This window comes from Carcharhinus amblyrhynchos, chromosome 27 (assembly GCF_965287045.1).
Source record: "Carcharhinus amblyrhynchos chromosome 27, sCarAmb.v2.hapA, whole genome shotgun sequence".
NCBI classification, from domain to species: domain Eukaryota; kingdom Metazoa; phylum Chordata; class Chondrichthyes; order Carcharhiniformes; family Carcharhinidae; genus Carcharhinus; species Carcharhinus amblyrhynchos.
The window spans coordinates 6,968,852-6,980,794 of record NC_137350.1 but is presented as its reverse complement, the minus strand read 5'-3'; positions in this window follow the sequence as shown (position 1 = coordinate 6,980,794).

Below are 11,943 nucleotides of genomic sequence, written 5' to 3'. Positions count from 1 at the left end.
CAGTGGTTGGGGTCTATTCCTGCTGGGCATGCCATGGTGCATACACCAATCTAACATAGCGGGTATTGATGCATGCACAGTGGCCCCACACTGATGGCCTGCTGATCACTGGTGAACATGGCAATTCTGCATTGCTTCCCCTCTAGCCACTCTTCCCACTATTGCTGGCCTTCTGGATCTCTCTGGGCCGGCACTGATGTCTCCCTCCCTCCCTGTCCCAATATCCCCGATCACTCCGATTTCCATTGCGGAGCTGATAGAATCATCGAGTCATTGAGGTTTACAGCATGGAAACAGGCCCTTGGGCCCAACTTCTCCATGCCACCCTTTTATTTTAAACCCTTAAGCTCATCCCAATTGCCCACATTTGGCCCATATCCTTCTATATCTATCTTATCCATGTAACTATCTAAATGTTTTTTAAAAGACAAAATTGTACCCTCTGGCAGCTTATTCCAGACACTCACCACCCTCTGTGTGAAGAAATTGCCCCTCTGGACACTTTAGTATCTCTCCCCTGTAACCTTAGACCTATGCTCTCTAGTTTTAGACCCCCCTGCCTTTGAGAAAAGATATTGACCATCTAGCTGATCTGTGCCTCTGTTGACTCCAAAAATCTTCATCTGGGAGATGTGCGGAGACTGTGGTACCCAGCAGGGTGCCGCCTAAATGACTTCTGCTGAAGTCTCCCACAATGGGCTGGGAGAATCGCCCTCAGTAAGTTTCATTCTGAGTGCCAAGCACAGGGATGTCACAGATCATCCTTGTGGGGAAGGGTCAACAGCCAGAAGTCATAGTCCACATCATTACCAATGACACAGATAGAAAGGGTACAATGTTCTGATTGAAGATTTTAGAGAATTACGTCAGAGACTAAAGCAAAAATTCATCGCCATTAATCTCAGCATTCGAACATAGAACAGTACAGCACAGTACAGGCCCCTCGGCCCTCGGTGTTGTGCCAAGTTATGTCCGAACCCAAGATCAAGCTATCCCACACCCTTTCATTCTGGATTGCTCCATGCGCCTCTCCAATAACCGCTTGAAAGTTCCTAAAGTGTCCGACTCCAATATCACAGCAGGCAGTGCATTCTACACCCCAACCACTCTCTGAGTAAAGAATCTACCTCGGACATCCCTCCTATATCTCCCACCTTATAGTTATGCCTCCTAGTAACAGCTACATTCACCCGAGGAAATAGTCTCTGAACGTCCACTCTCTCTATCCCCCTCATCATCTTATAAACCTCGATTAATTACTCCCTATGCCCTGTGCGTGCATTCAGAAATGGGAAGATAGAACAAATGGCAGAAGAAATGGTGCAGGAGGGAGGGCTTTAGATTTCTGAGTGACTTGGACCAGCTCCTGACAGGTGGAATATATATAAGATGGAGTTGTTACATCATAGCAAGACCAGCAACAATATACATTCAATGTGTTTGCTAGTGCTGTTGCGGAGGGGTTAAACCAACGGGATCAGAGAGGGAATTCAGGAGGGAAACAAAGCTGATGGTGTTAGGAGGAAAAATAGCAAGTGAAATTTGAAGGCAGCAGATGCAAAAGCCAACAATCAAATTAATTCATGATACAGAATGAAACACAGAGAGATCCGGGAATACAGATCCCACAGGTCATTAAAAGTGGCAGCACAGGCGGAAAAGCTGGTGGAAGAAAGCATATAGAACATAGAACATAGAACATTACAGCGCAGAACAGGCCCTTCGGCCCACGATGTTGCGCCGACCAGATAAAAAAAAACAACAACAATGACCCACTAACCTAAACCAATCCGTTTTCGTCCATAAACCTGTCCACAGACCTCTTAAACGCCCCCAAACTAGGCGCATTTACAACTGCAGCAGGCAGGGCATTCCAATCCCTCACCACCCGGCGTGCTTGCCTTCGTCAGATAGAGCACTGAGTATAAAAGTTGTTACAGTTGCATATAATGTTGGTTAGACCACATTTGGAATACGGTGTCCAGTACCAGAAGGGCATAGAGGCTTTGTAGAGAGTGAAAAGGTTTACAAGGATGTTGCCTGGTACAGAGTGCATTAGTTATGAGGAGAAATTGAACAAACTGGGATTGTTCTCCTTGGAAAGGCAGATGCTGAGGGGAGACTGATTGAATATAAAATTATGAGAGGTGTAGATAGGATAAACAGTTGGGAGCTTTTTTGCCAGGCAGAAATAAAAATTACATGGGGGGGGGGGGGGGGGCGGGGTGCGCAAGTTTAAGATAAAGGGGGAAGGTTAATTGGGGCTGTGCAGGGGAAGTGTTTTACACAGAGGGTAGTGGGGACCTTGAATGCATTGCCAAGTGAGATGGTTGAGGCAGTTCCGTTAGCCAAATTTAAGACTTATCTTGACAGGCATACGAACAAATGGACTTTTATACCAGAAACGGGGAACTGCTGAAATGCCACTGAAACAATATCATTGGTTGGGCTGCAGCGGAGGATGGTTGTTGGGTGTGGAATCAGACAAACCACGCAAAATATTCTGTGCAGCTGCTCAGTGTCAAGATAATTAAAATACTTTCAGTGCAAAGTCTGGCAAAAATTGGAGTAAAAGGAAATTGCAAATGCAGAGAGGGCATACATCTTTCCCCATGGAGAATTAAAACATTTAAAGGAGGAAGGAGAGAGAACAGCCAAAGGGAGACTTAGGACAGTGTATGGAGGAGTGAGTGAGAGTGGGGGAGGCTCAGTCCAAGATTCATCTGCACTCTGAGGAAAACAACAAGTGTGAAAGCACGGAGGAAGTTAAGTATTTCATTATCGAGTATTTTAACTTCAACTTCTCAAAACTCAGGAAACTTATTAGCAGCTGTAGGTTGGGGTTTCTAGTCTCCAATTTCTAAGAACTACTCTGTAAAGTAAAGTAAAGAAAAGGCAGGGCAGCTTGGCCATGTAGAATGCTCATCCTGTAACATGTGGGAAGTCTGCCTTGCTGCCGATGGCCTAGATGACAGGAAATAAGAACATAAGAACATAAATAAATAAATAAATAAGAACATAAGAAATGTCACCAGATGCAGAATCATGAGCTCAGGGTATTGGAAGTCAAGAAAGGCTGCCATTACTATTGCACTATAATGCACTGAGACCTATAATCGTAGAACATTTAGCGAGTAATACACTGCAGAATGAGAGAATAAAGACAGAGAAGGAATGGGTGAGTAACTGGCAATCAAGGAGCATTAAGCAGATCGCACAGGAGTTCCTGGAGTCCATTGGTACACCAGCTGGTTATCTTCAATACTGAAGAAGGTGATTGTTCATCGGACGGGTGCAGTCAGAGCCAAGTCCATGATCCTGTGACTGGTTCAACTGCGTAAGGGTGGAGGAAGGCAAGTGAAAGATCAGCCATGATAGGGATTAATTAGTTAGGGGAACAAGGAGACATTTCTATAGCTGTACACATCACGCAAGGATGGTGGGACGGTTTTCCCAGAGTGCAGGTTGCTTCACCATAACTGAGTCTGTAAATTGGCCGGTGGTGCCTATTCCTGCTGGAGAGGCCGACAGCATAGTGCTGAGCAGGCCACGGTGCATGCGGTGATCTGTCATAGCCGATATTGATGCATGCACAGTGCCCCCAAACTGCCAGCCCCACGACTCTGCATTGCTGCCCCTTCAACCCTTGAACCCCACAATTGCTGGTCTTCTGGATCTCTCCAGGCCAGCCCTGATGTCTCCTCTCCCTGGTCTGTCCCAATCTCCCCGGTCACTAAAACTTCCATTGCGAAGCTGATTACTCCAAAAGTCTTCATCTGGGAGATGCTTGGAGAGCGTGGCACGGTGCAGGGAACCCACTAAATGGTTTCCACTGATGCCTCTCACAACGGGCTGGAAGAATCACTCCCAGGATGTTTCATTCCTGGTGTCAGGTTCAAGGACGTTACTGACCATCCTTGTGTGGAAGGATGAACAGCCAGAAGTCATGCTCCACATCATTACTAATAGAAAGCGGTAAGATATTCTAATTGCAGATTTTAGAGAACCACGTCAGAGATTAAAGTAAGAATCCAATGTCAGTAATCTCAGCTTTATTCCATGTGCTAGTGCATAAAGAAATAGGAAGATTGAGCAAATGGCAGGAGAGATAGTGCAGGAGGGAGGGCTTTAGATTTCTGAGTCACTTGGACCAACTCCTGACAGTTGGAAGATGGATAGGTTAGATCTTAGCAAGCTCGGGAACTAGCTTAGCAATGGGCTGGGAACCAGGGAGGGAATTCAGGAGGAAAACAAAGCTGGCAACATTAGGAGGAAAAGTAGCAAGTGAAACTTGAAGGCAGCTGATACAAAGGCCAGCATCAAAATAGTTCATAATACAGAAAAAAGTGTTAAAACAAAGGTAACATTAAAGGCTTTCTATCTGAATGTACACAGCATTCACAAGGTAGATGGACTGATAGCACAAATAGAGGGAAACAGTTAATGACCTAATTACCATTGTGGAATTCTGGCTGCAGAGTGACCAACGTTAGGACATGAATATTCCAGTTCAAAAGCAACAAGAAGAAAAACGGAAAAGGAATTGGGGTAACACTGTTAACAAAACATGTGGTTAGTGCCTTAGTGAGAGAGGATGTTAGATTGGAAGATTTTGATATAGCCTGGGGTTCTTCCAGACAGCCGCACTGCTCGAATAGCACAGTGGGCTGGGTGACACCAGCGGTGGCCCTTTAGCAGGATTCACGTTGGGGTCCGAGCCTCCAAACATCTCGGGCCTGACAGCGCTGGGGACCCAGGTTCGATTCCTGGCTTGGGTCACTGTCTGTGTGGAGTCTGCACATTCACCCCATATCTACATGGGTTTCCTCCAGGTGCTTTGGTTTCCTCCCACAGTCCAACGATGTGCGAGTTAGGTTGATTGGCCGTGCTAAATTGCCCCTCAATGTAAAAGGATCTAGCTCGGGTAAATGCATGGGGTTGTGAGAGGGAGACCTGGATGGGATTGTGGTTGCTGCAGATTTGATGTGTCAATTGGCCTTCTTCTGCAGTGAAAGAATTCTAAGTGTTTCAGCACAAATGGATTCATGGCGGCAATCTCTCTCTGTAACCCCCACCTTTTAGATGGATTTCACACTGATAGATATTGAGCTGGCTATCATGGTGCCAGCTGCTGAGGGGGTGGAGGGAGTCAAACAGCCACTGCAATGCCAGCCAGTGTCAGGACCTATAGATGAGAGGGCACTGGGCTGCCAGTGAGGCCCAGGAGCTGCCAGTGCAGTCTCCTGCAGAAGGAGCCAGGGGGAAGATGATGCAGAGATGAAGGGTGTGCAGGACAAGGTGGCCCTTTGAGCCTGTCTGAAGCCATGTGCCAGCTCAGCTCTGCCTGCACAAAGCAACTGTGTGGCACCTGTACCTGGTCCTTGCAGGGGAGGAGAGGGCACCCACTCCAAGTGGGATGAAAGTTACGATGACCCTCTATTTTAACGCCTTGGGATATTCAGGCACGCAGTGGGGACATCTGTGGCATCTTTCAGGCATCTGTGCACAAGTGTGTGTGTGCCAGGTCACAGATGCCTTGTATGCCCGGGCAGGCCAGTTCACCCACTTTGATGTTGGCCAGGTGCAGCAGGAGGCCCGGGCTGCGGGCTTTGCTGCCATGCTTAACGTGCAGGTGGTTATGGATGGGGCACACATCATCCTGCCGTTCCCACAAGGTGAGGGACGGCCACCTATAAACTGGAAGGGCTTCCACTCACTCAATGTTGAGACATTTTGTGACCTTGGACTGATCATTATGTATGGCATGATGTGGATGTGCCGGCGTTGGACTGGGATAAACACAGTAAAAAGTCTGACAACACCAGGTTTTAGTCCAACCGATTTATTTGATAGTAAACTCACAAGCTTTCGAGGGGACTCCCTCTTCGTCAGGTGAATGGAGAGTTCTGAACTCTCTATTCACCTGACGAAGAGGGAGCCCCCTCGAAAGTTTGTGAGTTTACTATCAAATAAATCGGTTGGACTAAAACCTGGTGTTGTCAGACTTTTTACTTATGTACGGCACCCAGGGATCATCCATGAGAGATACATCCTGAGGCATGTGGACATCCCTGGTCTCTTTGAAAACCAGTCCAGGCTGCTGGGATGGCTCGTGGGGGACAAGGGCTCCCCACTAATGTCACGGCTGATGACCCCAGTCTGGAGGCCCGAGACCGGAGCAGAGACCTGCTACAATGCGACCCACGCTGCCACCCAATCCATTCTGGAGCAGTGCACAGGCCGGCTTCAGATGTAGTTCTGGTGCTTGGGCCGCACTGGGGGTGCCCTCTAATACAGGCCAGTGCCTCCTGAACACCATTGCGCAGCAGCGGGGAGACCAGCTGGAGGAGGAGGAGAAGGAGGATCACTACATGCAAGGTGTAGCCTATGAAGAGCGTGAGGATGGAGGACAGATGGTAATGGCAAGGGTCCAGAAGGGCAGGGCGGCAAAGTCTGCACTCAATGCAGCAAGGTTCACGCTACCATGTAGTGTGGCGGTTGCTACCACCACCCAGTAGTTGTTGGTCCTTCACACCCCAGGAGATGCTGCAGCCACAACCCCCTTCCCCCAACCCATTCCTTCCCCTACTGTCCTTCACCATCGCCCCCCCCCCCCCTCCCCCCAATGGTTCAGAGTTGCATCACAACCAGGTAATGGGCATGGGCTGGCTATGTTAGTGAGTCTTTGGTCAAGGCTGGAGAGTGATGAGGACTCGCTCTAATGCACACTGGCATCCTGTCCTGGTGCCACACCAGTCTGACTCATACCTGTTCTCCAACTACACACTGGCACTTTGGCACACGTAAGAATAAGGATTTGACCACAAGCATATGGGACAGTGGGCTGGGTTGAGGGAAGTTGGGGCAGATCCCTGTGTTTGACACAGAGTCTAGTGGATGCTGGAGAAAGCAGGATATGTGCTCCGTAACCTTTAATGTTATTAAGAAAGACTCCCTGATCTGTCAGATGCTAAGGTTGTCGGCAGAGTGGTTTCATTCAGGCAACATTCTGGGACCAGCCTCCAGGTTTCGTTTTGATGATCTGTCAAAACATGTGGTGGGAAATGCTGGAAGTGCAGCCAGCGGGATACACACCACTTTTCCCAACTCACTTACCACAATCAAAAGGAAGTTCCACCCACTGAGAAGGAGTCTTAAATAAGCATGTGGGGAGAGAGTCTAAACAGTACGAGAGGGGGGAGATCAGGGGAGAGTCTAAACAGCACGAGGGGAGAGAGCTGAGGGAGAATCTAAACAGCATGAGGAAAATAGAGGAAGGGGTGAGTGTAAACAGCTCAAGGGGAGAGAGCAGAGGGACAGTCAAAACAGCACAAGGGGGGAAGAGCATTCAGACATAGTGTTTGGAGAAGGTTAGAAATCTAATGTCAGGCACAGCAGATAAAAGGGATGACAATGAGGGGGCTGTTATTGCAGGACTGAGAGTGTTGTACTTAAATGTGCACTGCGTGTGAAATTAAATAAATGAGCTTGTATTGCAGATTGAAATTGGCGGGTACAAGGTTGTACATCACAGAAATGTGACTGCAAGTGGATCAGGGGTGGAAGCTAAATATCCAAGGGTATATATTCATCCTATCAAAAAGGCAGACAGGTGGACAGAGGGGGCCTTGTTAGTAAGACATGAAATTAAATCAATAGCAAGAAATAATATAGGGTTCCAAGATAGAGGCTAGAATTCTCCATTCCCGGCTGCCACTGGAATTTTAGCAGGTGGGCTGCGGAGAATGTGAAACACCATTGACAGTTGGGCAGGAATTTCTGGGTTTTAGACGAGAGAATTCTGCCCACAGTGTGGGTAAAGTTAAGGAACCAGAAATGTATAAGGCCAGTGATGGGAGTTAAGTACAAGCCTCTGAGTAGTAGTCAGGGTCTGGAGGGCAAGATACACCAGGAAATCAAAAAGGCAAGGTTACTATGGTCATGGGAGGACTTCAATAGGCAGGTGAACTGGGGAAAATTAGGTTGGTCATGGATCCCAAGAAAAGGGATTCATGGAATGTCTACGAGATGTCTTTTTGAAGTAGCTTGTCGTAGGAACCCAGTAGGGAGCTGGTAATTCTGGATTCAGTGATGTGTAATGTGGCATAGTTGGTAAGGGAGCTTAAGGTGAAAGAACGGGGCAGCACAGTAGCACAGTGAGTTAGCACTGCTGCTTCACAGCTCCAGGGTCCTGGGTACGATTCCCGGCTCGGGTCACTGACTGTGTGGAGTTTGCACATTCTCCTCGTGTCTGTGTGGGTTTCCTCCGGGTGCTCCGGTTTCCTTCCACAGTCCAAAGATGTGCGGGTTAGGTTGATTGGCCGTGCTAAGAAATTGCCCCTTAGTGTCCAGGGATGCGTAGGTTAGAGGGATTAGTGGGTATAACATGTAGGGATATGGGGGTAGGGCCTGGGTGGGATTGTGTTCGGTGCAGACTCGAAGGGCCTCTTTCTGCACTGTAGGGTTCTATGATTCTAACCCTTAGAAGGCAGTGATCTAACATAATAGGATAAACCTACAGTTTCAAAGGGAGAAGTTGGAATCAGATGTAATGCAGTTGAGTGAAAACAACTACAGAGGCAGGAGGGAGGACCTGGCCAGAATTGATTGAGACAGGAGCCTAGCAGGACAGACAGTGAAACAGCAAAGGCAGGAATTTCTGGCAGTAATTAGGGAAACACAGGAAAATTTTATCCCAAGGAAGAAGAAGCATACCAGTGGGAGGATAAGGAAACTACGGCTGACAAGGGAATGCAAGGACAGCACTAAAGCAAAAGAAAAAGCGTACAATGTGGCGAAGATTAGTGGAAAGCCTAAGGGTTGGGAAGCCTTTAAAAACCAACAGTGGACAACTAAAATAGAAATAAGCGGGGGAGCAGCTGAAAGACATCAGGAAACATTCTAAAAATTCAAGAGCGATGGGGGAAGAGATGAGTATGGTGGCCATTGCAAAGAAGAAGATGCTAGGGTATCTAAAAGGTCTGAAGATGGATAAAACACCTGGACCAGATGGATTATGCCCCAGAGTTCTGAAGGAAATAGCTGAAGGAAATTGAAAGAATTAGCGATGATCCATCGAGAATCATTGCAGTGAGGGAGGGTCGCAGAAGACTGGGAAATTACTCATGTAACACCCTAAGGGAGGGAGGTAAGGAAGTTACAGGCAGATAGACTAATCTCAGTCGTACAATTTGAGAGTCCATTATTAAGGATGAGATTTCAGAATATTTGGAAGTGCATGGTGAAATAGGGTGAAGTCAGCACAGTTTCATCAAGCGGAGGTCATGCCTGACAAAACTATTGGAGTTATTTGAGGAGATAAGAACATAAGAACATAAGAAATAGGAGCAGGAGTAGGCCATCTAGCCCTTCGAGCCTGCCCTGCCATTCAATAAGATCATGGCTGATCTGTCGTGTCTCAGTTCCACATTCCCGCCCTCTCCCCATAACCCTTAATCCCCTCTCTTATCAAAAACCTATCCACCCGCATCTTAAAAATATTTAGCGAGGCAGCCTCCACCACTTCAACGGGCAGAGAATTCCAGAGATTCACCACCCTTTGAGTGAAGAAGTTCCTCCTCAACTCCGTTCCAAACCGCCCCCCCTTTATCTTGAGGCTGTGCCCTCTAGTCCTACTGTCCTTTCTGAGCGGGAAGAGTCTCTCCACCTCTATCCTATCCATCCCATTCATCATCTTATAAGTCTCAATGAGATCTCCCCTCATTCTTCTAAACTCTAACGAGTACAAGCCTAGTTTATTCAGCCTCTCCTCATAGTTCAACCCTCTCAACTCCGGCTTCAGCCTAGTAAACCTCCTCTGCACTCCCTCCAAGGCCAAAATATCCTTGCGTAAGTACGGCGCCCAAAACTGCACACAGTACTCCAGCTGCGGCCTCACCAATGCCCTATACAGCTGCAGCAAGACCTCCCTACTTTTATATTCAATCCCCCACGCTATGAAAGCCAGCATCCCATTCACCTTCCTGACCACCTGCTGCACCTGCAGGCTGGGTTTTTGCGACTCATGCACAAGGACCCCGAGGTCCCTCCGCACCATTGCATGCTGCAGTTTTTCGCCATGTAAGTAATAATCCTTCCTACCATTATTCCTACCAAAGTGGACCACCTCACACTTGCCAACATTAAATTCCATTTGCCAGTTCCTGGCCCATTCGCCCAGCCTATCTAGATCCTTCTGCAGACTCTCCACACCCTCCGCGCAATTTGCCGTTCCACCAATCTTGGTGTCATCAGCAAATTTCGACACCATACACTCGGTTCCCTCCTCCAGATCATCTATATAAATGGTAAATAGCTGAGGCCCCAGTACCGATCCCTGGGGCACTCCACTAGTCACTAACCGCCAATCCGAATAGCACCCATTGAGCCCCACTCTCTGCCTCCTATTTGACAGCCAATCCTCTATCCATGCTAACACCCTATCCACAACTCCATGCCCCCTGACCTTCTGCAATAACCTCCTGTGAGGTACCTTGTCAAACGCCTTCTGAAAATCAAGAAAGACCACATCCACCGGCCCTCCTCTATCCACCGCCCTAGACACATCCTCATAGAACTCCAGTAAATTCATCAGACACGACTTCCCCTTAACGAAACCGTGCTGCGTCTGCTCTATCAAACAATTCTCCTCAAGATGCCTCGCTATTTTCTCCTTGATCATGGATTCTAACATTTTACCTACAACAGAACTAACCGGCCTATAATTCCCCGCCTTTTGCCTGCCACCCTTACTAAACAACGGCGTAATATTAGCCATTTTCCAATCTTCCGGCACTTCCCCGGAATCCAGCGACGTTTGGAAGATAATCACCAAGGCATCCACTATCACCTCCGCCATTTCTTTCAGAACTCTTGGATGCATTCCACCTGGTCCTGGGGACTTGTCCACAATCAGTCCCTCCAGTCTGTCGAGCACAGCCTCTCTAGTGACAATAATGTCATTGAGACCCTCCAGTCCTACCATCTTTCCATTGCTAACACCCGGCAAATTATTCACGTCCTCCTCCGTGAAGACCGAAACAAAAAAGTTATTCAAGGCCTCAGCCATTTCCCCATCCCCTACCACTAAGTCCCCCTTCTCATCCTCTAAGGGTCCAACGTTCACCCTAGCCAGCCTCTTCCTTTTTATATACTTATAAAAGCTCTTGCTATCCTTTTTTATATTAAGCGCTAGCCCAGCTTCATAGTTTATCCTACCCTTCTTTATCAACTTCTTTGTCAATCTTTGTTGACATTTAAACCTCTCCCAATCCTCTTCTCGCCCACTACTTTTAGCTACCCTAAACGCATCCGCTTTTAATTTAACACTTTCCTTTACCTCCTTCGTTATCCACGGCTGATTACCTCTCTTCCTACGATCCTTTTTAACCATCGGAATGATTTTCTGCTGAGCACCAAGAAAGATCTCCTTAAAGATCCTCCACTGTTCCTCAGCAGACCTACCTTCCAACGCGCTCCTCCAATCAACATTCGCCAATTCCTCTCTCATCCTACCGTACTCCCCTCTGTTCAAATAAAGGACACATGTCCGGGAACCCACTTTCTCCTCCTCCATCTGCATCAGAAACACCATACAATGATCACTCTTCCCAAGAGGATCCTTCACCACAAGGTCCCTAATTCTACCCGCCTCATTACATAACACCAGATCCAAGATAGCTCGCTCCCTAGTCGGCTCCAACACACACTGTTCAAGGAAACTATCCCGGCAGCATTCCAAGAACTCTTCCTCGAGCCCCCCACGTCCAACATGGGTCGACCAATCAATATGCAGATTGAAATCTCCCATAACTACGGCCGTTCCATTCCTGCACGCCGCATTTATTTGCGCGTTAACAGCCCGCCCCACCTCCAGAACATTATTTGGGGGCCTATAAACGACACCCACCAGCGTCTTCCTCCCTTTGCTGTTCCTAATCTCCA